General features: G+C 43.0%; 1 long non-coding RNA gene across 4 annotated transcripts in view; it reads right to left on the bottom strand.

Annotated features, from left to right (window-relative positions):
• LOC148684743 (uncharacterized) overlaps window positions 1-26920 on the bottom strand; it is a 617223-nt gene that overhangs the window by 577858 nt on the left and 12445 nt on the right. For 2 of the 4 annotated variants that reach the window (XR_015951342.1, XR_015951339.1), the window contains exon 3: window positions 10036-11354. This is a non-coding gene — a long non-coding RNA (uncharacterized LOC148684743). Of the gene's footprint in view, window positions 1-10035; window positions 11355-23767; window positions 25794-26920 lie in introns of those variants that run through there. The other 2 variants (XR_015951341.1, XR_015951340.1) reach the window with 2 other exon arrangements.

The following is a 26920-nucleotide window of genomic DNA, read 5'->3' as shown; positions in this document are numbered from 1 at the left end:
TAGCAAATGTGCGTCGGTGATATGAAACGTCCAGAAACAGAAATATATTTCAAGGTTCTGTGAAGCTTGCAATAGAAAATAACCCTGCAAGTAAGAAGCCTCTGAATGTGTATGATTAAAGTGAGGACAAGGGCATGTGATTAAGGTTTCATGTCCATCCTTAAAATGCCCTTCCAAGGGGGAAGCATGGGGCTGCCTGAATCTGCATGTATCAGGGAGTGGCTAGATGAGGAGCAGCAGTGGGGAACCGCCTGGCCAAGAGGCTTCCAGAGAGAGTGCAGAAGAACATAGTCTGGACCCAGGTTCGTGGTGGTGGGAAACAGGACACACCCCAGGGGAGGAAGAGAGCTGGAAAGCTGGGAGTCCGGAGTGAAGAACAGGAGGGAATAAGTAGAAGCCCCAGCCTTCAACAAGGACAGGAGTCAGGTTTAGTAGAGGCCATGCCAGATGATACTGTGTCTGTGGACAGTCTGCCAGAACCAGCTCCCACCCCTAAAACAAGAAGATTACTCCACATAACAGAACAGAAACCAGGCAGAAGAAAAGAATGTCCATGGTGACTTACTGCAGGCAGAAGAAGGGCTCTGAGACATTAAAAAATAGGGTGTATGTGAGGGACCAAACATTCTGAGCAATTATCAAGATGATGGATTGTGCCAAAATGACAAAATTGACCAGGAGGATCAGAAACTTGGGCCACAGCACTCTCTGAGGTGTTGATCCCTGTAGGGATCCCACTATTATTATTTTTTTAAAATATATTTTTATTAAAGATTTCTTGGTTTACAAAAGTATGTGCAATGTCTCTTTGATGTAAATCATAGGGGTGCCTGCTTCCGGGTTGACCCTTGTTGTCATTCCAGACCCTCCAAGTGTCCCTATTTTCCAGGGACAGTCCTGGATTTACAGAAGCTGTCCCAGTTTCAGATTTGATCCTGGAATGTCCCGCTTTTCCTTAGGATAGACCCTATTTTCATTGGATAAATGTTGGAGGGTATGGTAGGGTGTCCCTATTTTCATTGGATAAATGTTGGAAGGTGTGGAATAATAATAATAATAATAATAATAATAATAATAATAATAATAATAATATATTATCTATACCCCCCCCATCTGGCTGGCTTCCAACAGAAATATTAAAATACACTAATTTCTTAAAGATTAAAAGCTTCCCTAAACAGGGCTGCCTTCAGATGTCCTCTGAATGTCTGGTAGTTATTTTTCTTTTTGACATCTGGTGAGAGGGCGTTCCACAGGGTGGGTGCCACTACCGAGAAGGCCCTCTGCCTGGTTCCCTGTAACTTGGCTTCTCGCAGCAAGGGAACAGCCAGAAGGTCCTCAGCACTGGACCTCAGTGTCCGGGCAGAGCGATGGAGGTGGAGACGCTCCTTCAGGTATACTGGAATAGGACGTCCCTCCTGTCATTGGAGCAATGTTGGAGGGTATGCGTTTCTGGCAGGTGGGCCAGAAGTAAATGGTTCCCCATTGCTATGCCAAACATTGCCAAACATTGCTATGTTGTCAATAAAGTTGTGTCTTAATTTTATCCCATTCGTATTGTGCTGTGTCCTTTATTTCCATCCCAGTCAGCAAGGTGGGAGGCATATAGGGGCTGGGGCCTAGAAATGGGAGCTGGAGTTCAACAGCAGATGGTGTGCCTCCAGTGAAGATCTTGCCATTGTCCCAGGCCTCTTTGACTATCCATGTGTTTGCTCACCTGTTTAGCTTGGTATGCTGCTTGCAGCATTGTTTTTGCTCTGTTGCTTTATTTATTGAGGCATTGATTTTATTCTTCACGGGTTTTAACTTTGTCTGCAAACCACTGTGAGAACCCTTTGAAGAACAGGGTATTAAATAATAAAAAATAAGCAGGGTAGAGGAGGAACAAAGGAACTCTAAAAGATCTGTATTCATAGGAAATCAGAGGTGAAGCAAGACATTGCTTGTGTTTGAGGCAGAAAGTGCAAAAGGTTCCCCCAGTGATGGTGAAAATATAACCGTAAGTGAAAAACTGCATATCTGCTACCTTTCGCTAGTACATCAAAATCTCTCATCTAAAGCCTAATGGTAGCTGATGGAAATGCCTGCATTTACAATATCCTATATCTACCACTTAAAATAAATTGAGTTATTCAAGGAGCGAGAATTCAGTCTTCTCTTCACACTTCATCATTATATGAAGTTACTGTTTGTTATAAGTGTTTCAGTATTAATTGTATTTAACCTTTTAGATACAGCGTATTAGCCTTGATTTTTGTGGGTCTGCATTTTGTGGCTCTCATGCCTCCCTCCTACGTTGCCTTCCATCTCTCTTCATCTGACATCAGAGAGGCACAAATGACATGGCCAACCAGGATGTTTTGCTGTGTCTGTTTTGAGTCAGAACTGGGGTGTTAATGCATTATCTCTCCTCAAAGCTCTTTGACATGTTTTGGGAACAGGGAAGTAAGATATGGGGCTGGAATGTCAATAGCTCCCCCCGAAGGCCTGGTTGTCAAGAGAACTGGGGTTAAAGTGTGATGGCTGAGACCAAATGTTTTCGGGTATGCCAAATAAGTTGGTACCAGTATGGAGCCATGTATGCATACATCCCATAACCTGTGACCATTCTTGATGTACGTAGAAGGATGTTTTGATGTTTTATGATTCTTTGTGTGCTGTGTAGAAGTAAAAGATAATGGTAAAGGACCCCTGGATGGTTGAGTCCAGTCAAACTTGACTCTGGGGTCCAGCGCTCTTCTCATTTCAGGCCGAGGGAGCCGGCGTTTGTCTGCAGATAGCTTTCTGAGTCATGTGGCCAGCATGACTAAACCGCTTCTGGTGCAATGGAACACCATTACGGAAGCCAGAGTGCACGGAAACGCTGTTTACCTTCCCGTCGCAGCAGTGCCTATTACTTGTGCTGGTGTGCTTTTGAACTGCTAGGTTGGCAGAAGCTGGGACAGAACAATGGGAGGTCACCCCATTGTGGGTATTCAAACTGCCGACCTTCCGATCAGCAAGTCCAAGAGGCTCAATGTTTTAGACCACCTGTGTCCCTATTCTCTTCTGTTCTGATGTGTCTCATGTCAGACCTTTCCTCAACTGGTTATTTCACCACAGCAACCACATTAAGTTGGGCTCTGCCCTACTGCACATTAGTTTAATAAAGCTAGGTCCCTCCTGAATCTGCTGGACTTGATTTATTTCCTTGGTTCCATGTTTATTTCAAGGTGTTCCTTCTCCTGGGCATGGACCAGAAATATAGGAGTAAATTCTTACTTCACTCAGGGGGGTCATAGGACTACAGCTTTACTGGTATAGCAGTTATACCCTCTTCTTTCTGGTTTTTCAAAACACCCCCATTGCTGAATCTCTAATATAATATTCTGCACTTTAAGAAAAGAGAAAGTTTTTTTATGATTCTCGGAGGACCTACCTGAACTCTTCCAGGAAGAATATTTTATTTCCACTCTTTTATTATTTACTTTTATGACTCTAATGACGAGTAACATAAAGTGATTTTTTTGGGGTAGGAAATGGCTAGTAAAAATCTCCATAAAATATCTTCCCATAAACATTGTCTCATCAGTCAGTCACTAAAGCAACAGCTCTCCCTCCTGTACATCTTTTTGACTGCAATCCTATACTCAGTTGGATGGAAGTAAGCCCTAGAAAATCTATGGTGTTTACTTCCAGGTAGTAGACAAGTATAATATGCCACTGTAAGATACTTTATCTGGAAATACGTCCCACTGAAATAAATGAAATGTAGTTCTGAGCAAACAGGTTCAGGTTGTTGATGCTGTTTTTTCTTTATTTATATACAGTCGTACCTTGGAAGTCGAACGGAATCCATTCCAGAAGTCCATTCGACTTCCAAAACATTTGAAAACCAAATCTGAGCTCCTGCAGCCAATCAGAAGCCACAAAACCCCTGTCAGACGTTTGGGTTCCAAAAGAACGTTTGCAAACCGGAACAATCACTTCTGGGGTTGCAGAGTTCTGGAGCCAAAACATCCGAGTTCCAAGGCGTTCAGGATCCAAGGTACAACTGTACTGTTTTCATGACCAAAATGGTAAATGCAAAACACACCAGCAAAATCTGCAAATCACTTACAAGTAATACTATCTTTTCCTTAAAAGGGAAATTAATTCTAGTAATAAGTTAAACAATTTCAAAATGAAGGCTCTGACTTTTTTTCTAACAGCTTGATTATATACAAATCCATATGGCAGCATGTCCACTGAATTCAATGGGACCAAATCCTAGGATTGGTCACTATCTAGGATCATAGTCTTTATCTCACAGAGCAAGGCATATATGAATGTTACTGGAGAGGGAATTCCATAAAACCAGACTTCCCCAACAGGTGTAGATACCTAAAGAAAGCTTGGAGTCTGGTTTCCCTCCTGGCTCTGTACCCGACTTTGGCAGCCCTGGTTGTCCTCAATAACTTGCTAGACTATAGCTTCCATTGGTTTCAGCCAGAATGGCCAGTCGTCAGGGATGTTTGAAGTCTTAGTCCAAACCATATGAAGGTCACCAGGTTGTGGAAGCCTGAATGAAATCAAGACAGTTGTTGAAAGGGCCCCGATAGGATTGTGGGATAAGAGTTAAAGGACTGCACACACACACACACACACACACACACACACACACACACACACACACAAAAGCTTTCTGGGAGATGATATATAATGAAATGAAAAAAAATGCTAAAAATAACTTTTGTCAAGAAACCAGAAGCTTTTCTATTAGGAATTACAGGTATCAACACCCCAAAGGAACAGAAAAGACTTCATGTATGGAACAACAGCCACCCGGTTGGTACTAGCCCAGGAATGGAAAGAAGACAAAGTCCCTACCAGAGAGGTGTGGCAAACCAAGCTGATGGACTATGCCAAGATGGCAAAACTGACTAGAAAACTCAGAAACCAAGAGGACAAAAACTTTATAAAAGAATGGAAAAAAATTATAAGTTATTTAGGAGACCACTGTAAGCAGATGGAAACATTAGCAGGATTTTGATTTCACTTGTAGTGTAACAATTATCATGGATAATATGGATCAATATAAAAGTTAGGGTATTGAAGAATATGTAGTATTAAATGTTTAAAATGGAACCCCATGGAAGGGATGGGGGGGATTCTTTTTTTTATAGCTTTGTATTTGTAAAACCAAACAAAAATGATTTCACACACACACACAAAAGTTAAAGGACTGCACAGTACATGAGTTAATTTCAAAGCAACTGCTCCGGGAGAAAGAGATTTGTACGTTTGAAAATATACAACTCCCAGAGTATAGCTGCTTCATAGTGAAAACCTATGCATATTCAGAAGTTAGTCTTGCTGAGTTCAATGTTCCTATTGAGTTGTAGACATCTGAAGGGCACTAGCTGGAATAGACTTATCAAAGGACACTGCAATATTATCAATTTTGAACATGATTAATGGTCAGTCTCTCTCTTTCCCTGGGAATTGTAGTTCTGTGTAGCTGTCTGTGAATTTCTAGCAGCAGAGCACTCTCAGTGACCTCACTGGACAAACTGCAATTGCCAACCTTCTTTGGGAAAAAGCCATGCCACTATGCATAAAAGTGACATAAATTTGTAATGCACTTAAATTCACACCACTGGAGTGCACTAGCTCACTGTATAGATTTCCCCACCCCCTGCTGAATGAGAACAGATGTGCAACAATAAAAGAGCAAATGGCAGCCTTTTATTGGCCACTGCCCATGCTCAACTTTTTCCAGCTTGCTTGTATCGATTTTGTTATCACCACCTGTGGTTTACATCTGTGCTTTTAAGGCCCAGAGCCTGATAAATCTTTAAAAGACATGGCAAGCCTTAGAGCACCTTTGAGATCAGAAGGTGCTTCCCAGGCTTAATAGATAAGGAATTCAAGTGGAATACTCAACACTTCAGAAAGCAAGATTATTCCCTCAGTGGAATATTTTGTTGTACTACCTGACCCTGCACTTTTGAAAGCAAAGACAATGAGGTTGTTCTTGGGAGGGGAAAAGAACATGCCCCAAAGTACCGAACAGACGAAACTGCTATAACTTCTCAGCATCTTTGTGGTATACACTGTGGAATTAGGGGTTGTATGTTGTCATGCTGTCAGATAAGCTGCTTTATGCAAGCCCACACAACTTGTGACCCCACCAAACTGAATCATGCCAGTTTCAGGTTCAAGACCACCCTGGACAAAGTGCCCTTTGGCGGTTTATTCTCTTCCTTCAGAGGGATTTATTCAGTTTCAGGCCAATGAAAGCAGCAGGAGCATTCTAACCAATCTTTCTTTGTTGGTTATCACTCATAGCCAAGTAAGATTGTCGTCCATAAACCCGGTCTTAACAGTGAGTCCGTAAGTGACTGTGGAGGGCAATTCTGGATCCACACATCCTTCCACAGTGGGGACATAGGTTTTTGTGTGGGAGTTGATCATGGTGAGGGTTTCCCAAATGCGGCTTCCTCTTAGCACATTTCTCCCTTTCATCTTGAGTTCAAGTGTCTTCAAAACCCATGACACTTTGGGTAAAGGCTGTTCTCTAATTAGAGCACTTGCAGGCCAGTGTTTCCCAGTTGTCGGTGTTTATACTGTGTTTTTTTAGATTTGCCTACAGAGTGTCTTTGAACTTTTGTTGACCACCAGCAGTACCAGACAGCTGGCACCCTGGTCATTCTCCAACAGCCTTGCCTGGCCTTCTCTTCCAGAACCCTGAGTCCACTGGCCTCCATCTTCCTTGGACCTCCACCTTGGACCACAACACTTGCAAGCTTCCAGCAGGGTTGCCAAGTCTCCAGGCCTGATCTGGAGACTCCAGGATTGCCTGGCTCTCCCCAGTGGCAGATGGAGGGGTAGAATCCGGGTGGATGAAGCACCTTTGAAAACATTATATCTATATCTATATCTACAGTGGTACCTCTACTTACAAATAACTCTACTTACGAATTTTTCTACTTACAAATGGAGCTCCGTCTGCCATCTTGGATGTGGTTTAGATAGGATTTTTTCTACTTACGAATTTTTAGATAGGGTTGCTTCGACTTACGGTTTTTTTCTCCCAATGCATTCCTATGAGATTCAACTTACAAATTTTTTCGACTTACAAATGTGTGTTTGGAACACATTAAATTCGTAAGTAGAGGTACCACTGTATATCTATGGTGTAGGGCTTCATAAGTGTGCAGAGCATGTGGACAGCTTAGAAACTAGAGTGGAAACTGGAGAGTCTGAACTGGAGGAGGTATTTATTTTCATTGGAAGTGAGGTAGAGACTAGATGAATTATTTCAGGAAGAAATTACCACAACACACCCTGCTTCCCCCTATAGTTATCCTTTCACTTCAGCTGGATCTGGGAACGCCCTCTTCTGATAATGCTATTATCCAACCAGTGACATATCTGTGCCTATGTTAAGTTTCTGGTTTTTAACCTGAACGATGTGCTCCCAGTGATTGCAGCTAATGCTTAATTTGTCACTGTTAACCACATCATGAGGCCTGCCCCATCATGTCACTGGGATCCACCTAAAGGTTCCAGGTTTGGGCCTTGAAATATCAAGGTCTGGGGTACTCCTGATCTGTGTTGTGGAACTCTCCACGTTGAGGTTCATAGTCTAGCAGAGACCGATAACCAAGCAACAAGTAGTGAAGCAAAAAGGACTTCTTGTGCAAGAATTATGTCTCAGAAAATAGACTCTGCATACCGGTTACACACATATTTTACAAATCTCCACAGGCAGCCTGATACATGTATCATTGATTTTAACTGCCCCCACTTGTCCCGCCTTCATGCGGTAGTTACAAGCAACCTTAACTACACATTTGTGAGATTTCCACTGTGCCTCTCTGCCCCCACCTAACCCTTCCCAACTTCCTTTATGCTTCTGACTTGCCATTAGTGCAATCTACTTAGTGCTCACACTTACCTCACAAGCATTTACATACTTAACACATGGCTTAACCACAGACCTCATCTGTTACCATGTGGTATGCGAGTGACTCTGTGGTCTAAACCACTGAGCCTCTTGGGTTTGCTGATCAGAAGGTTGGCAGTTCGAATCCCCATGACGGAGTGAGCTCCTGTTGCTCTGTCCCAGCTCCTGCCAACCTAGCAGTTTGAAAGCACGCCAGTGCAAGGGGATAAATAGGTACCATTGCAGTGGGAAGGTAAATGACGTTTCTGTGCGCTCTGGCTTCCGACATGGTGTTCCATTGTGCCAGAAGTGGTTTAGTCATGCTGGCCACATGACCCGGAAAGCTGTCTATGGACAAACGCCGGCTCCCTTGGCCTGAAAGCGAGATGAGCCCTACAACCCCATAGTCGCCTTTGACTGGACTTAACCGTCTAGGGGTCCTTTACATTTTACCTTTACCTGTCATTGCCTGGAACTAGGAGATGCAACTGTTAGAAGCTTATAACAAGCAACCATTGCATTTTCCAGAAATAGGCTCTAGATTTGCACTGCTTACTTTGCTTTTTTTTCTTTGCTTCTTTAATTTATTTAGCCAGAGTGCCTCCATTTTCTAACAACCTAGCAACCCTAGCTTCCAGAGGTATCTGGCTGGTCAATGTTGACTTAGAATTAGATCTAAATATTGTGGTCTTCTTGTAAAATATATTCACCTCATACCTGTCTTCCTCCAAAACTGTGCTGCCTGTGCTTAACTTAAAAGCAAGGGCAACTGTTTGTGTTGTTGTTTGTTAGAAATTTGCTTAAGACTTCAACAGTAAATAGGTATGAGTCAATCATGGCACAAGTGGCCCAATAAATAGGTCATAAAGACCTTGGAGGAAGCTCTTGCTATAAAATGAAGATTACTGATTATATCTATAACAGTATGTGAAAGCTAAGTTTATTTTGGTTCGGTGGAGAGTTCCAGAGAAATGATAAAATCCACTGCTAACCATAATGTTTGTCTCTGCTGTGATAAGTGATTTCGAAGGGAATATTTTCCCACAACAAAAGAAGAAAGTTTTGTTTGGAAAGATATGGAATTTTAAAAAAGGTAAACACTTTCTGTTTATCCAGAAGTGGGAAATTAAAGAGATACAAGGTCTTAAAAAGTTAAATTAGGTTAAGTCTTACAAGCCATATGGGAGAAGAATTAGCTTCTCAGTCAAAGAAATAGTATGGGGGGGGAAATGTAATTAAACTGCAAACAGTATTTCTTCATGAGGAAATACAAGTTAGCAGAATCCCCCCCAAGTATTGCATATGTGCATGGTTTTGAAAAACAGTTTAACAAAATCTGGCAATAAAGCCACAATAAATTGTCCCAGTGTAGATTGTGTTGGAGTGTGCCATTGCTTCTATGCACTGTTTTGCCAGATGCTATTTATTTGAAAGAAAGCTATTTCTTAAACAAAAATGGGCCTGGCCATGCTACAGAGGTCCACTTTCAGAGACTTTAGTTTGTTAATCTTTATGTTTTGAATTATTCCATAAAGTTTTTCACACTGTAATTGTTTCTGGCCATCATGTTGCTTTTTATATTGCTGAGTCATATTTTGCAACACAGGGGTTTGTGTGTTTACTCATTGTGAAACGTGTGAGGCTTAGCAGTGTGGATCGAGGCCAGAGCAAATGTTTCCCCTCAGGAGTGCGGTGAGTAGCCATTCTTAAACAAAAGATTGCAACCCCAAAGAACCGCAAGCCCATGCATTTAATCTATTTTATTGGAACTCCTATAACATCTCAATTGATTTGCATCTTAGGGCCAAAACAGAAATAATAATCTCTTGCTCCACCCCCCACATTAGTAATTTAATCACTTGCCCCTGCAGTAGTCCTGATCTGGGTAAGGTGCCTTTGTCCCAATTCATACTGTTAATTTTATTTCAGGGCAGAAAATGTTATTATAAAAGTAGGTAAAGTGGAAAGACGGAGATGGAGATGAGAAGTGTCAGAGAATATGTGGTTAAATTAGTGCATTTTATCACACCTGGTTCATATTTTTTTTAAAAAATAAAAATAAAAATTGAAAGGTAGTTTTTTGCAAAATGTGGAAATAATTTGAGACAGACTGTAAACTATAGACCTCAGTTTATTTATTTTTATTTGCATTTTTAAAATTGGGTTTTATAAACAAGAATAATGTTATACAAACAAGTATACCAAGTTTTCTCATGTCATTTGTATATCACAAAAATAGCATAATAAATGTGGAAAAGTATCTACAACATGTTTCATTATTAGTGGTCAGTGTATAAGTTCTTGTTTTTGAAAAGGAGATGTGAAAGGAGAAAATGGCACTGCTTTATACAGAGAACACACTTTCCCTCAATACTGACACAATCTGAAAGAATTTACTGGGTTAACTAATTATCACTTGTCTTAATTTATCAGCTAAGATATTGGTCTTCAACTGGTATATTGGGAACTTAAGGTGTATAGGGGGATGGGGGTCACTACCACTGAACAAATATGTTGCGTAAATATAAAATGTGGGTCCCCAAGTGCATGTCTGGGCTAAAGGTGTCTCCCAGGTCTGAAAAGGCTAAGGACTGCATGTTGTTGTTGTTGTTTAGTCGTGTCCAACTCTTCGTGACCCCATGGACCAGAGCACGCCAGGCACTCCTGTCTTCCACTGCCTCCCGCAGCTTGGTCAGACTCATGTTCGTAGCTTCGAGAACATTGTCCAACCATCTCATCCTCTGTCGTCCCCTTCTCCTTGTGCCCTCCATCCTTCCCAACATATGGGTCTTTTCCAGGGAGTCTTCTCTTCTCATGAGGTGGTCAAAGTATTGGAACCTCAGCTTCACGATCTGTCCTTACAGTGAGCACTCAGGGCTGATTTCCTTCAGAATGGATAGGTTTGATCTTCTTGCAGTCCATGGGACTCTCAAGAGTCTCCTCCAGCACCACAATCCAAAAGCATCAATTCTTTGGCGATCAGCCTTCTTTATGGTCCAGCTCTCACTTCCATACATCACTACTGGGAAAACCATAGCTTTAACTATACGGACCTTTGTCAGCAAGGTGTTGTCTCTTCTTTTAAAGATGCTGTCTAGGTTTGTCATTGCTTTTCTCCCAAGAAGCAGGCGTCTTTTAATTTCGTGACTGCTGTCACCATCTGCAGTGATCATGGAGCCCAAGAAAGTAAAATTTCTCACTGCCTCCATTTCTTCCCCTTCTATTTGCCAGGAGGTGATGGGACCAGTGGCCATGATCTTAGTTTTTTTGATGTTAAGCTTCAGACCATATTTTGCGCTCTCCTCTTTCACCCTCATTAAAAGGTTCTTTAATTCCTCCTCACTTTCTGCCATCAAGGTTGTGTCACCAGCGTATCTGACTGCATGTGGTGTACCAATTTTGATCATTTTTATTTCGTTCCGTTTTACTACATCCTTGCTTTTCTCTGAAAATTTAAAACAAAGCATTTTCTTTTTAATAAAATAATAATAATAATAATAATAATAATAATAATAATAATAATACACCTTTAAAAGTGGTTCCCATGGGATTAAAGATGGGTTCCAATTTTAACTTTTGGAACAGAACTCTACAAATGATGCACTATTAATAGTGTCTGGATGTTGCACTGTGAACTTTCGCTACCCCCTGTTTCAAGGTCTCTGCATGGCTGCTGTCAGTTTTTGCTTCCAACCTCTAAAACCACTTCAGTTGACTTGCAACTACTTCTTATCTCTTTCCACCAGCCACAGGGTCCAAATAAAAGCTTCCCTCCTGCAGATTGCTTAAACCTGCAGGAAATGTGCCTTTCTTCATAAGAGCAAGGATAGGAGGGAGTGAGGAAGGCAGGCAAAAATAGGATACCAGAGAGTGCTCTGCTGAATAAAGTGCAGAGATGCAACCACAGAAGCAGGTTGCTTTTTTGCTGCTGTGATTACCTTTGGGTCACATCAGACAGTTACAGCCCCATTTTAAACAATTAATAAAGATGCTATTCTCTCTTAAGAGGCTGGGCTGAGGTTTCATTAGGAGGTACAACGAGAGAGTTATTTCTTCCCTTCATATATGCATACTGCTGCTCTTTCAACGGGAATACACTCCACATCATGAAGCAGTGCAAATAATTCCCTAGGTACTTTTCTACCACTATGATAATGTCCAATGAAGCCATCATTGAGTCAATGTGGACCATATGTAAAAATTCACAGTATTCAAAAGACTTTGGAAAATAATAGCAATGTACTTCCATGGTCTGCACGTACGGTTTCAACTTTCGATATTTTTAAAACCTGAAAACTGCTTTGTAGTTGAAATAGCTGTACTTGTTTGTGGAAAGATGATAGTCATTTTGGGCTTAGATTAATATCTTCTAAAATCAGCAGTCGTATGAAGACTAATAATAATGAGTCTGTGGGCAGGGGAATGGATTTTTAATATTGGTATGATTGCTAATTTAGTGAAAGGCAGGTCATATATTATATATTGCATCTATATTTCATTTAGGGGCTTCAAAGTAGCCTACAGTATAGTTGTAGGGATGAGGGTGGCACTGTGGTCTAAACCACTGAGCCTCTTGGAGTTGCTGATTGGAAGGTCAGCGGTTCGAATCCGCTTGATGGAGTTCGCTCCCGTTGCTCTGTCCCAGCTCCTGCCAACCTAGCGGTTCGAAAGCATACCAGTGCAAGTAGATAAATAGGTATCACTGTGGCAGGAAGGTAAATGGCATTTCCATGCACTCTGGTTTCTATCAAGGTGTTGTGTTGTGTTCCACCAGAAGCATGATCCAGAAAGCTGTCTGTGGACAAATACCGGCTCACTTGGCCTGAAAGTGAGATGAGCGCTGCAACCCCATAGTCACCTTTGACTGGACTTAACTATCCAGGGATCCTTTAGCTTTAGCTTTACCTTACAGTATATTTGGAAATGTGTGCTAGAGAACATGTCCTCCCTAGGCACTGCCTGGACTTAGACCTGCTCATCATCAGCCTCCAACAAGGAGGCTGTACTTTTATGCTTTGCTCTGAAACTAATAAATGAGGCTGATAAGGAAAGCAGAGACAATGAAGAATATATATTAGCTAGTTTCTCATACACATAGCACTAGAAATCAGAGTTGTCCAATAAAATTGTTCAGGAGCAACAGAATTCTTACATATCTACAATCTTCATATGCATTCCTTTTAAAAAAAACTCTGTAAGTTTCCTAGAGGCATTCAACTTGCTGCCATTGGAGACAGAGTGCTGGATTCGACAATCTTTTGATGTGAGTCAACAAACCAATTTGTATGATCTTCCCATTTCTATTTCACAAATCCATCACCATTCTACTCTTTGACCTCTCTTCAAAAGGGGACTATATGCTTTTCATGGATGTCTTCCAATGACTAATTTCCCACACATCGCCGCAACTCTGAGAGAACCTACATACGAGATGTGAAATTCAATACCCATCCTCTATGGCCAGATGGGCTTGCTCCTTATTGTGAAAATGGTATGTTCTCAAAGATTTCCTTCTGGCTACATTCCAAAGAAGGAAACAATTTAATTATGTGCTAGTGCTGTGAGGGCCATTAGATTGCTTAAGGTTGAGCTTTCAGAAGAACTGGCACTCAAGTCTATTGAAGATTATGTGTATCTCCAACTGTACATGAGTCAATTAATAATGTGAAAATTTTCAACTAGAGGAGGGCAGGATTAGTTCTTATGACAGTTTGTTAATTGATTCTTGTAGATGTAATGCAGGCCATGAAGACACCAGAGTCTAATTTTATTGAGTGGGATGTGAGGAAGACTGGGTGAATAATATTTCTCATAAAGTTTATTGTGATTTTCATTTAAAGTACACCCTCTTATTTTCTTATCCCAAATGCCTTAATTAAAATTGATCCAAGTGACAGAATGTTAATAACTCATTCAGTTATAATAATTTAAATTGGTTGTTCATGAAGGACTCAGGCGACAGAGCAAAACATCAGATCCTATGAATGGTAGTGTTGTGGCTGTTCCCTAACACATTTTTTGCCAATCAATTATGATGATGTACCAAATTTACTAACAATGCAATCCTATATGAGTCTACTCAGGAGGAAGTCCCACTGCTTTTAATCTCACACCTGAGTTTTAAAGCTGCATATTTATATTTTATTGGTTTTTCACCGTTCCTGATTTTTTTAAAAAATAAAATCTTGCTGTGAGACACCCTGAGAATTTGATTCTAGGTGGTCTATAAAAATCAACAACTATATAAGTACATATCAGATTTATTGACTCCTGCATTGCTTCCAGATCTCCTTCAGTTTGGACTAAATGATATATCATGCAGAACCAGAATTGAAATAAGGGCCATCACTATTATTGAGATATATACTAAACAATTTTTGTTGCATCAAAAAAAACACAAAATGAGGTTCTTCCTTAAAAAACTGTGTGCTTATGTAGATGAGGGACCTTACATAGGTTTATCAAGAAAAGAAGTTATGGAAAATGGCAGATATAATTTTAAAGGGGACATAAATCCTTTCACTTCGTGATATGAGAGAACCTCCTAATGCAGGTTAAATAGACCCAGAGGGGAAGTTATCCTCGAATGGTTTTCAGTAGGATTTTATTCTTTGAAGTTGCTAGCACTGGATACTGTCAGAGATAGGATATTGGGCTAGATAAACGGCTGGTTTGATTTAGCGTGGCAATGCATCAGGACTCTGCTGAATCAGCTCTGCCGGTTTCAGGGACAAAGAGCAGTTCAAGTGGATCAGATATACTCGTCCTAGAAAGGAACAGGTCTGAATTTCCCTCCCTGCTCCTCTTTAAGTGACAAGAAGCATAACCTTGAGCAAGCTAATTGTTCTCACTGTGCATTGATTTCTTTATCCCAGCCTTTGTCAACCTGTTGCACTCCAGATACTTTAGACCCTAGGTTCCCAACTGGTGGTCCGCGGACCCCCAGGGGTCCGCGAGCTATGCCGGAGGGGTCCGCAACGGGGCCTTCTGGCGAGGCAAGATGGCGGCGGGCACGCTGGCGTGGAGGTCCTAAACTCAACCAACGTGCCAGCGCCGCCAAATCAGCTCCCAAACGGTAAAAAGCAACCCAAACCGCATCCGCTGCTGCGTTGTTAGCCGAACCCTCCCCCCAGCGACCGCGCCGGATCGGCGCCGAGGACGCCCGGCCGTGGCCTTGGGGCTTGGGGCAGGCTACATCGCGGAGTGCCGACGCTCCGGTGGAGAAAGAGAGCCCCCGAGCCACCGAACGCGCTGAAGCCCACATCGGAGGGCCCCCGGAAGCGCTGCCGCTGCCACCCTCTCCCTCACTGGGACATAGGGAGGAGGGAGAAGAGGCTTTGCTCTGTTGGAAGAGTTCTGTTAGCGTTCTGTCACTGTTAGAGTTCTGTCACGGTCCTGTAGCTTGAATCAACGGAATGCGGTGGTGTTTAAATGGATGCAAAGGTGTTTTATGAAGTTTTTTTCTGACTCGGCCCTGCGCCGTAGCTTTTGGAGATCGCCAGACCCAAAGCGCGCCGCTTCCCTGCCCCCATAGCGCGGCCTCCTTTCTCAAAGCGCCCATTGTCTGCGGCTCACGTCGCACCTGCGACTCAGGAGCCTCTCCAAAGGAGAAGAGAAGCCGACGACACATCTCTCTCTCTCTCCACACACACACAAAGACTCAGGGACAATCAGGACCTCCCCCTCCTCCTCCAGCCACTTCCCTCGTGCCTCCAGCTCCCCCAGTTCCAGCAAATGTTGCCCAGCGAGGAAAGTGACAGCAAACAGGCTGTGTGGGTCAATGGGATGGAGCTTTGATCTGGGTGGGATCAGGTCAGGCCCAAGACATGTTGGAGCCTGATGTAAAATATCCAATTGGAAAAGGAACGCCCATCATACTGTACTAACTAATACGGGCCACAATTTTTATATATATATAAAGAGGTCTTGGCAGCTTTTGTTACAGAAATATCACTGTGTGTAATATTTCAGTATTAAAAACATTTTTTAAAAAAACCAAATGGAAATGGATATTACTCCCCCCCAAAAGCAAGCATTCATTTTGCCCGTTGTGAAACATGATACATACCTTTACAGCAGATTCAAAACATGAACCCCCACCCCCCCAAAAATTATGGGAGCTCTAGTTTACCCATAGCAGAGCTACAATTTCCCAGCATCCTTAACACATTACAATTCCCAGGAGTCCTTGGGGCGATGTGCCAACAGACCACCTTAATATTGCTGACGGTCTTGGGGGAACACTTAGTAAATTTTATTGCAGTTGTAGAAATTGTGATATGCTGTATAATTCCTTAATTTTATTTTTCTTTGCTTCTTTTACTTCCATAGTATTCAAAGTGTAATACAATAAAATGCAATATTATAATTAATTGTTGTTGTTGGCATCCATTTGCATCAAGAGGCAATGGAGTGTGCCACTGCACCAAAGTGACCTCCCTGGGGGTCACTTTGTGTATATGGAGGTCCTGGGCTGCCCAAATTATAAGACACCCCCTTTTCAGCCTCGCTGATGTGGTCCAAAGGAAAGCCGAGCAATACATTTGGCACCAGTTGGGCTGCAGGAGTTGCCAGAAGGAAGTGTGCAAGACACTATCCCACCGTCTCAGGGACTCCACTCTGGATTTGTGTAGACTTGCAAAAGATACTTAAAGAAGTAGTTCAAATCATCAACTACATTAAAATTCGACCTCTGCAATCCAGATTATTTTCTTTGTTGTGTAAACAGATTGGCAGTGAGCATGAGCAACTTCTTATTCATACGGAAGTAAGATGGCTTTCTCGAGGTAGGATCTTGTCAAGATTTTTTGAACTTGGAGACGAGGTTCGTCTCTTCCTTCTTGACACAAAGTACGCGGATTTTCTCACTAACTTCTCTTGGCTTTGCTCAGTTGCGTACTTAGCTGATGTGTTTGAACACTTGAATGTGTTAAACTTGAGTTTACAAGGAAAAAATGTAGACATGTTCAAAGTTGAGGATAAGATTAGTGCTATGGTCAAAAAGTGTCAGATCTGGGCGTCAAGGATAGAAAACAAGTCACTAACTAACTTTTCTACTTTAAAACAATTCTTGGAGTCATCAGAGGAGAGTTTGCCTGACCAGATCAAGATCAATGTAGCCGAGCATCTACGCAGCCTAGCCACCACTTTTAGAGAGTATTTCCCTGAACCTGACCCTGACGACAGATGGATTCGAAATCCCTTCAGCTGTGAAGATATACACAAAAAAAGAAGAGCAAGATCAACTTGTGGATCTGTCCAGCTGTGGTACGATGAAAAACATTTTCATCAGTGATAAAATCAGCACGCGAGGAGTACAAGAAACTTGGAGATAAGGCAATGAAAAAGATCCTTCTATTTGCAACCACATATCGGTGTGAGCAAGCATTTTCTTCCATGTGTTTCATGAAAAACAAATATAGGAATCGGCTCGACATGCAGTCGGATTTCAGAGTGAAAGTTTCAAGTTTGGAACCTAATATTTCAGAAATAATGGACTCAAAGGACAGATTTAACTCATCTCATTAAGAACTGAAAATTTAAACTAACTGGAGTACTCTGTTGTAACTAAAAACTCTTAATTTGGCTCTCACTTTTTAATTTTAGGATTAGGAATTAATGGGGGTCCTTGTCACAATAGCGGCTTGATGAGGGGTCCTCGAGAAAATTTTGTTGGGAACCCCTGCTTTAGACTACATCTCTCATCAGCCCATGACTGCCATGTGGCCTGGGGTTAATGAGAGAAAACATCCGGAGGGCACCAGTTTGGTTGCTTTCGTCCCAGGCAAGCAGTGACATTCAATTTTTCATGGGTCTATTTGTTTCCTTTTTTAAACAATTTAAATGTATGTCCTACTTTTGACCTGTCAAGAGAGGTCTACATGCAATAATGCCAATAGGAAACAATTTGGAATGAGTCAACAATTATTAAAAGAAACCAAAGCTACTAACTATCAACTATTTCCCATTTTATTGCAAAGCCTGGTTGTAAAAAGCCTCCTAAAAATGGTAAGCATGCTGGCCTGATGTGCCTCATTTGCTGAGAAATGCTACACAGAAGGTGTTACTGTGGAAAAGTCTAAGTTTGACCTGATTTTGTTCAGTGAAGTCCAAGACCTTAATGCCCCAGGGGAGAAAGCTTCATTTGGGGAACTTCACTTCAGGCCATTTTGGATTCTGCAGGGAAACACTTGCAGTATGAATTAGTCTTGCAAATATAACTGAAAGCCTGTACAGTTCCATGCTCACCCATGCTCTGGTACAGGATCATGGTCACCACATTATGTTGGTGCTGACCTTTAAAGCCTCCAATAGCCTTGGCCCTATATACCTGAATGAGCGTCTCCATCCCCATCGTTCAGCCCTGACACCGAGGTCCAGCTCTGAGGGTCTTCTGCCAGCTCCATCAATGTGATAAGTGAAGTTACAGGGAACCAGGCAGAGGACCTTCTTGATAGCGGTGCCTGCCCTGTGGAACACCCTCCCATCAGATGTCAAGGAGATAAAAAAACTACACAACTTTTAGAAGACATCTGAAGGCAGCCCTGTATATGGAAGGTTTTAATGTTTGATGTCACATTGTGTTTTTATGTTCTGTTGAAAGCTGCCAAGAATTGACCGAGGCAACCCAGTCAGATGGGTGGGCTACAAATAAAACAACAACCTACTACTGGAATGTGTGTATACTTTTGAAAGGCAGCCCTATGATTGCATTACAGTGGTCCAAGATGGAAACTAACAAGGCATCTATTATTGTGGCCAGATGTCCACCCTCCAATATCAGGAGAAATTGTGTCCCTCCAGCATGGCCAATGGTCAGGGGTGATTCAAGTTGTTGTCTGAAGAGGAGCAGATTCACCATCAGGGCCGGCTCTAGGTATAGTCCCGGTGGCGCGGGGCTGGTAGGCAGGGTGCTGCACGGCAAAGCCGCGCGGAAGCCATGCTGCGCACTGCGAGGGCAGGGACGCCGGAGCGATCTCCGCGCCTCAGCGCCAGGGCACCCGTCCTGCTCGAGACTGCCCTGTTCACCATCTCTGTCCTAGCAACATCTAGATCAAGGGAAGTAATAGTACCACTGTATTCTGCTCTGGTCAGACCTCACCTGGAGTACTGTGTCCAGTTCTGGGCACCACAGTTCAAGAAGGATACTGATAAGCTGGAACGTGTCCAGAAGAGGGCAACCAAAATGGTCAAAGGCCTGGAAACGATGCCTTATGAGGAACGGCTTAGGGAGCTGGGTATGTTTAGCCTGGAGAAGAGAAGGTTAAGGGGTGATATGATAACCATGTTCAAATATATAAAAGGATGTCATATAGAGGAGGGAGAAAGGTTGTTTTCTGCTGCTCCAGAGAAGCGGACACGGAGCAACGGATTCAAACTACAAGAAAGAAAATTCCACCTAAACATTAGGAAGAACTTCCTGACAGTAAGAGCTGTTCGGCAGTGGAATTTGCTGCCAAGGAGTGTGGTGGAGTCTCCTTCTTTGGAGGTCTTTAAGCAGAGGCTTGACAGCCATCTGTCAGGAATGCTTTGATGGTGTTTCCTGCTTGGCAGGGGGTTGGACTGGATGGCCCTTGTGGTCTCTTCCAACTCTATGATTCTATGATTCTAACAGACATAGTTGGCAAACTGGACAAAACCAGTAAGGCTTCTTTCTGCACCAGTGTTCCTGTCACAGAGGGAGCGTTGTGACTAGAGTAACGATTCTCCACACTGTTGCCTTTTCATGCTTTTATTATGTGCAGTCTATTTACAGTGCTAGAGCTGTACAGGATACATGTTTTCAGTCTCACACAGAACCCTGGAATGGGGGTTCCCGCGTTTTCTTCCAACATAAGAGACGGGGCATTCCAAATCTCCTCCCCCGTTTCCGCCGGCGTAATTCCGGAACCGGAGGGAGGCAGGCTCTCCTTTCCATGTTTTCCTTCTCCCCCTCTTCCCCCCCTCTCTCTTTCTGTCTACCTTGCAGCAGAGGCTCTGCCATCCTGCCGGAGCCCTGTCCCCTACTTCCTCCTTCCCCACTGGACTCTTCCCCCTCGCCGCTGATGCTGGTGCTGGAGGAGGAACTACTGCTCCTCAGGATGGAACCTTTTGTCTCTGTACCTTTTGTCCCTTACAGTTCCATACGGATGTTCAAGCAGCAATGTTGGGTGCAGGTGAATCTCTAGACCAGGGGTAGCTAACTATGGCCCTCCAGATGTTGTCAAACCCTATATCCCATCAGCTTTAGGCAGCATAGCCAATGGTCAGGGATGGTGTGGGTTGCAGTGCAATAACATCCGGACAGTCACAGGTTACATACGCCTGGCATAGATTGTGGGACTATTCCTGAAGGAGGTTGTGATCCCATTAAGGACAGGTTGGTCCCTACTCTCAATATCAACAAGGGTCCCCAAAATCAACAACTCTGTCTTATCAGGACGCAGCTTAAGCTTACTATCCCTTATCCAACTGCTGGCAAGAATTCACCACCTCCCATGACCTCTATTAGAGGAATTCTATGTGAATAACATCTACTTGAGGAATTCAGTTTCTGTGAGTTCCACTATGAACTGACCTAATTCACATCACTCAGACCAAAGTTTAATAGAACGATGCTGTTAAAACAAATGGAAGATATATCTGGTTATGTAATTTGTCTATATCCTGAAATCATATTTCTTGGTAGTATTAAAGCTCATGTACAAATGTCAAAACAGCCAATATTTGGGACTGTGCTTTTAACACAAAGATCTTGCTTCTACATGGAAATGAGGAGAGATCACCCTTTTGATAGCAGAAGGGTGCAATGCGCAATGATGCACAGATTAATTAAATTAACAGCATATGTGCAAAGCAGATAGAACCCACAAGCAAAGCATTTTTAAAAGTGTCCATGCATCTCCTTAGAGTGACTCTTAATGATAATTGGGGTTAAAAAAACTGGGTTGGTTAAGAACTTGAGCCAAATTCAAATGTATTTGTGGAAATTATCTGCTGTTATTAACGTGGGCAAATGATTTGTGTACGTTTTTTTCCTCTGTGCTTGCTATAAAGTGCTATGCATGGCATTATTAATCTCCATCTAGGATTATTGTAAGTATGATTTGGGATTAGTTAAAATCAATTACAAGCATTTTTTCTTTTTCTTTTTAAAGGATACATCTGGGCCAGGGGTCTATTCCCAGGTGCAGTGGTAGTTCATCTATCAGTTCATATGATGGAGAGGTAGAACGTTCTACTATTATTTTAGATTTATCACTTGCTTGTTACCTATGAGATCTCCAAATAACTTACATTTTAAAACCTAGACTTAAATCGATTATATCATTTTTTTAAAACATAAACCATTAACATTCTCATTCAAACATCTGCAATCACACACAAATAAAAACAACAGTGCCCCCACCCCCGCAAAATATGTTTTGGCAGCACACTAACATCAGAAACAACTCAGCCCGGTCCATTAAAAAAATCTGGGGGGTAGGAACAAGTCTTCACCTGGCATCAAAAGATGTCAGCAAATGTGCCTGGCAGACCACAATAGAGAGTATTCCAAAAATGGGGAGCCATAACTTGGAGAGGCTGATCATATACAGCAGCAAAGAGGGAAATATTTGTGTCAAGGGGGTAATTTTGGGGGACGGGAGATCCAGCAGTAAGTGGGGACTTCTCTCTCTCTCTTCCTCCCCACCCTGTGGGCTGCCAGGAAAGGGGAAATTCTGAGGTTCCGGTTTCCGCCGGCAGGAATGGCGGACCTGTTTTCCATCCCTCTGACCTTCGTAAGGAATTTGGCGGTTGCTAGGGGAGTAAATGGCAACCCCCTACCCTCTCCGGGAGTTACGGAGAGGGGCCGCTGGCCCGCGATGCCCCCAGACCCACTCCGACTGTTTATGGAGTGGGGGGAGCTTGGGCTGAAAAGCACTTACGAGGGCCAGGACTCCCGGACGCTAATCTGCATGGCGGGGATTTCCATGGTTAAAGAAGATAATTAGGCTTAAAACTATGGACATACTTCAGAAGGAGGGGAAGAAGCGCTGTTTACTGCTGAGAAATTTATGCTGCTGAGGGAGAGGAGTCAAAGGCTGTATATCATCTGGAAGAAGGATTGATGGGGACGGAGCGATAAGGGAATTGAGTTTTTTTTTTATTTTTCTTCATATGAGTTACTTCGTACCTTCCCAGACGCGATGTCCTGGCTTGTTTGGAGAGAAAGAGAAGCAAAAGACTGTGTGAGTTGAACTTTATAAACTGTTGTTACTGAGCATATTTTTTAAAGATGTGGAGTTGCCGATGAGAAAAGCCCCCCCCCCCCTAGTCGGACGGAAGGAGTCCTGGACGCGTTCGGAGGATTTATGAGCTGTGACGCACTTTGAATTGGAGCAGCGACCTGAAGCTAAGTTCAGCTATAGGGCAAGGAGATCCATTAATTTACCAAGAGTTTATGGTTTGATGTTTGGGTCTTCTGCCTGGAAAAGCTGTAAATTTTATAAAGATCGTTAATCTTCATGGCTATGAGAGAAAACGAAAGTGATTTGAGCTTTTTAAGATGGCGCTGCTTCGAGGCAACAGGGAGCTCCAGACTAAGAAGATTTATGGGGAGGCTGGACTGATTAACCCACACAGGAGAAAGAACATTTGTGAAACCTTGTTTGATATTTATCTCAGCAGCTGGGAAACAATCGGTTGAAAGTGGAAAACATCTATGTGACTGTAAGGGGAAGATCTGGATTATTATGAACTTGGAGGACGATTTGAACTTTAGAAAAAAGACGGCAGTGGACGGTTGCGAGGAATCCCCAATTTCTTGAAGCATGGGAACCCAAATAAAAAATTCTTTAGACGATTTGGCATAACATTCGGTTTGATTGATATATATATGTGTATAATTTGAAATAATGAATGTGATATAATTGGTTTTAATTGGAAAATTAATAAAAATATATTTTTTAAAAAAAAAGGAAAGGGGAAATTCTGTCTTGTCAGGGGTCTGAACTGCTTGTTTTAAGAGGCCTCCTCTTCTCCTTCTCCTTCCAGCCAATGGAGTAGTGTGAGGGTGCAGCACAGGCAGTTGCTCCAAGCGCAAAATTGTTAGGGCGTCCATAATTTCAACTCCTGGTTTTCCCTCAATACAGCTGCATGCTTCCGTCACTGGGCTCCATTGAAAACAGGAACCAGAAAGTGAGCTCTCCAGACAACGGAATGACTCTTCTTTTATTATCTCTGTGGCTGCGTCATCTCCTGGGTGACATGGATGCCCTTAGGCAAATGAATGTGCATGCATATTCCGTCAGTTTCCCTCCTCTCCAACCAACCCCACCCATAGCTGCCAAGTTATCCCTTTTTTAAAGGAATTTTCCCTTATGCTGAATAGGCTTCCTCGCGAGAAAAGGGAAAACTTGGCAGCTATGACCCCACCTCCGTGTAGCCCCAGGCACTGGCAACCCACACTATGCCACTGCTTCAATCACTTTATTGCAGCTCCCCCCCCCAGCCATTTCTCTCCCTCTGCCCAACTTCCCTCACTCGGGGTTCTCCTTCTTCTGTGTGAAATTATGCTGAGGCCTGCATGTGATCTGTGGCTTTCCCACCCCTTTTCCGCCCTTGTGTTACTCTTGCTTTGTGAGATCTCACCAGAAGCCACTGCAGCTGCCACTGCTTCTCTACCAGTGGTGGAGGGGCTGGAGCTGGCAGGGCACCCATGGGAGCATATCCTTTTGTGATTCTTCCACATGAAGCAGCTGCCTCAGCTGGCCTCACTGGGGGGTCAGCTCTGCTATATTGACCCTAAAGCAAAATAGAATTCTGTGCAGGCCATTGTCCTCTTCTCCACCTCTTCAAAGCTAATGGACTAGTGGCAAACTCTTGAGGGTCTCTGACCTCCAGTTGGCTCTGTATCCTGTAGAGCAGTGGTCAGCAAACTTTTTCAGCAGGGGGCCGGTCCACTGTCCCTCAGACCTTGTGGGGGGCCTGGACTATATTTTGAAAAAAATATGAACAAACTCTTATGCCCCACAAATAACTCAGAGATGCATTTTAAATAAAAGGACACATTCTACTCATGTAAAAACACCGGGCAGGCCCCACAAATAACCCAGAGATGTACTTTAAATAAAAGGAGATGCATTTTAAATAAAAGGACACATTCTACTCATCTAAAAACACCAGGCAGGCCCCACAAATAACCCAGAGATGTACTTTAAATAAAAGGAAACATTCTACTCCTGTAAAAACATGCTGATTCCCGGAACTTCCGCAGGCCGAATTTAGAAGGCGATTGGGCCGCATCCGGCCCCCGGGCCTTAGTTTGGGAACCCCTGCTGTAGAGCTTTCACCAACTGGGTGCTCTCATGATGTTTTTGACTACAATTCCCTCAGACCCCAGCCAATATAGTCCTAGTCCATAACATGTCTGGGGAAGGCTGATTTATAACTTCTCTCACACACCTCCAGATGGATATCTCCTGCTAATTGTGGCTACCCACCATCACCAGCATTTTAATGTGCCTAATTTGCCAGTGAGAAATTCTATCTGTCTGCTAAAGATAGCTTGGATCAAATAATCAAAGAGATTTCTTTTCACATTCTCAGTGGCAGAGGAGTGATAAGGATGAGAAGGAACATTTTCTTTTTGAGGAATCTAATCGCTCCCGCAATAAAATACAAGCAGCCTTTGTAGCCATGCAGGGGAAGTCAATGTGAAACTATTTGTGACAGAAACATGCTTTCCAGTGCAAAACAACTGATAATGGAAACTCTTTGACCTGGATTTCATTTTTCTTCTTTTTGGAGTAACTAATATACTTCAGCAGGAAAGGACAGCTCTCAGATTGGTCCAGGAAAAAAAAAAGGCAATATACAATTTGTGCATTAGGTGACATGGGTTTCTATTATATATATCTATATAGGAGAACACCAGGAGATATTTGGTTTTTCCTCTCTATTACAAACTGGTTTTTTTAAAATGATATTGAAAGAAAATAGCCTTTGCTAAAACAACTTATGCTCAATATGCAATAAACTTCAACGAGTTCTCTTTCACAGAGGGTGGAAGGAACACTTAACAGCCTGAGTTTTCCTGTGCCCTTCTACTACCGAGGCAGAAATCCAGAAGAAATTGCTCAGGGCCTACTGAAGTAATGACAGTGACAGAAAGTTTCCTCCACCTGTCAAATGTCAGTGTGGTGTATTGACTGGACTACATTTGGGATAGCCTAGGTTCCAGAAGTAGCTGCTGGGAAAGGGCATCACTGCAGACTTGGCCTCCCAGCAGTGGTGTCCCTGCCACATACCAAGTTGGTTCAAGGAGAAGAAAAGGTTGATAGTTAGTAGGGCCGGCTCTAAGGCAAGGCTGGGTGGCACAATGCGCCAGGGCGCTGGGCCGCCAGGGGGGGCGCCACACTGCGCCCGCCAGACAGCCGCGCTGGGAAACGGGGCGGGGGGAGCACCGGAGGGATCTTCGTACCACGGCGCCAGGGCACCAGATATGCTTAAGACGGCCCTGGTAGTTAGGTCAGATTAGTTTGAGTGCATTGCAGAGCATGCTAGAATGCATATGCCAGTGCTCCCACCCTTATTGCAGATAATAATATTGTGCAGCTTGAAGCAATTGGATTCATAAAAACTGACTCCTTCTGGAATAAAATATTGTCCAGATTCATAAATATTGATTCAAAGTTTTACTAACCAGAACTTCAAAACAGGTACACACACACACACAAAAAGGATCCATCCAAATAATTCCAGAAGACATGGTTGTCTAAGAAGTAGGCCCATCTTCTTAGAAATAAAATAACTTATACAGTAATCTGGCTAACAGATCTCTTGCTCTTCATTAGCCTGCACTCCAGCCCAAAGCTGTTGAGCTCCTTGAAGGAGTCATTTTCACATCCTTCTCCCAAAGTGCCTAAGAACAAAGAAAACAGCCACCATCCTTCGATACAGTGAATTTGCAATTGAATACCTTCATCACATGATCTAAAGTTAAACACTCAGTATAAGAGCAGAGAACACCACAGTTAATTATCAAAGTTCAGAGAGCTCTCAGTATGCTGCCATGGAAAATCCCCAGTGTTAGCAATACAAATAAGGGCATTCTCCATTTTAGTGTCAATGAAACAATTATGCTTAAGAACCCTGACTTTGCCATTGTCATGCCCCACCCCTGTACCATCCTGGGATATGGCAATGATGCCATTGCCAGGAGGCACAGCCCTCCCTGTCTGCTGCTTCTGCCAGGTAGATACTCATCCAGGAAGCTTTTTCTACAGCTTTGGTTATCCTAACCAACTTTACTGGATTTTTGTGTGGATAAAAAGTGGGGGGAATAATTAAGTCCTTTGGCTCCAGCTGCTGAGGTGGGAGGTATGATATAAGTGTAATAACTGCATAAATAAATGTACACCAGTTGCCAGCTGGCATCCACCTATCTCAGGAAACAAAGGAAGAGTGTGCCATTGGAGGCCATATCAAACGGTTGGAGAGTTACAGCACCTGCTGTGGCTGTAGAGGTCAATATGGGAGAGACATGTTTTGTTGCAGCTGGGGCAGATGAAGGTGTTAGCTTGTGCTGATGCAGGTGTGCCATTTCATTTATTCTTTCTATGCTCCTCCCTGCAGTCCCTCCTCTGGTCATTGCTGTGGATATACAACCTGACTGATGGTCTCCAGGTGTTGGGTTGTCTTTAAGCAACACCCACATGGCAGGGTTAATGTCACCTATGCAGGCATCCTTGTAACACAGAGTTGATCTGCCAACAGGCCCGGTGCCCGAAGCCAGCTCCCCAAAGAGGATCCTTGGGGATCCTGCCATCTTCCATTCTGTGGGCATGACCAATCCAGTGTAGATGTTGCTGGGATAGCAGTACAAACATGCAGGGAATGTGGGCTTAAAAGATCATATATTTGATTGAGACTGTCCCACCCAAATAATATAAGGTTGTATCTAACTGAATTTTCCCCAGAGCAGACCCATTGAAATTAATGTATCTGTTTGTTTTGTCCATAAATTTCAATGAGTCTTCTCTGAATATT

Source organism: Zootoca vivipara, chromosome 8, assembly GCF_965207765.1.
Source record: "Zootoca vivipara chromosome 8, rZooViv2.hap1.1, whole genome shotgun sequence".
In the NCBI taxonomy this organism is placed as follows: Eukaryota; Metazoa; Chordata; class Lepidosauria; order Squamata; family Lacertidae; genus Zootoca; species Zootoca vivipara.
Note: the sequence above shows the minus strand (reverse complement) of the source record. Positions and strands in the feature narration are given on the sequence as shown.